General features: G+C 27.7%; 1 protein-coding gene across 1 annotated transcript in view; it reads left to right on the top strand.

The window, feature by feature from the left end:
- The window catches only part of aco2 (aconitase 2, mitochondrial), a 17,078-nt gene that overhangs the window by 13,952 nt on the left and 2,580 nt on the right, over nucleotides 1-546 (top strand). The window lies entirely within an intron of this gene.

Here is a 546-nt window from a genome sequence, read left to right as displayed (position 1 = left end):
ATGCATTGCTAAGGACTTCATTTGGACAACTTTAAAGGCGATTTTCTCAATATTTAGATTTTTTTTGCCCCCTCAGATTCCAGATATTCAAATAGTTGTATCTCGGCCAAATAATGTCCTGTCCTAACAAACCATACACCAAATGGAAAGCTTATTTATTCAGCTTTCAGGTGATGTATAAATCTCAATTTTGAAAAATTTACCCTTATGACCAGGGTCACATATATCATGATATAGTTGTTTTTGCGTTAAATAAGGTCTTTATGATATCAACATTTTTGATACCATAAAAATTTCATAATTTTTGTCAACAGTGTCAATATCACAAAAAACAAATACTAGCCTAAATAAAAAAAAAATTAATAAATTTCAAGTAAAAAAAGACAAGTAAACAGTCAGCGATTAAATAAGAATATTAAACCAATTACAAGCAATAGGACAAAAAAACTACAGTAGGCCAAATAAATAATAAATGCTACATACATTGTATAAAGTAATCAAATGTATAAAAACACTGCATATTCTTCACTGTGTAAATTAAATATA

This window comes from Sinocyclocheilus anshuiensis, unplaced genomic scaffold, assembly GCF_001515605.1.
Source record: "Sinocyclocheilus anshuiensis isolate Anshui unplaced genomic scaffold, SAMN03320099.WGS_v1.1 scaffold726, whole genome shotgun sequence".
Taxonomy (NCBI): Eukaryota; Metazoa; Chordata; class Actinopteri; order Cypriniformes; family Cyprinidae; genus Sinocyclocheilus; species Sinocyclocheilus anshuiensis.
The sequence above is the reverse complement of the archived record's forward strand: the minus strand, read 5'-3'. Positions and strand labels throughout refer to the sequence as shown.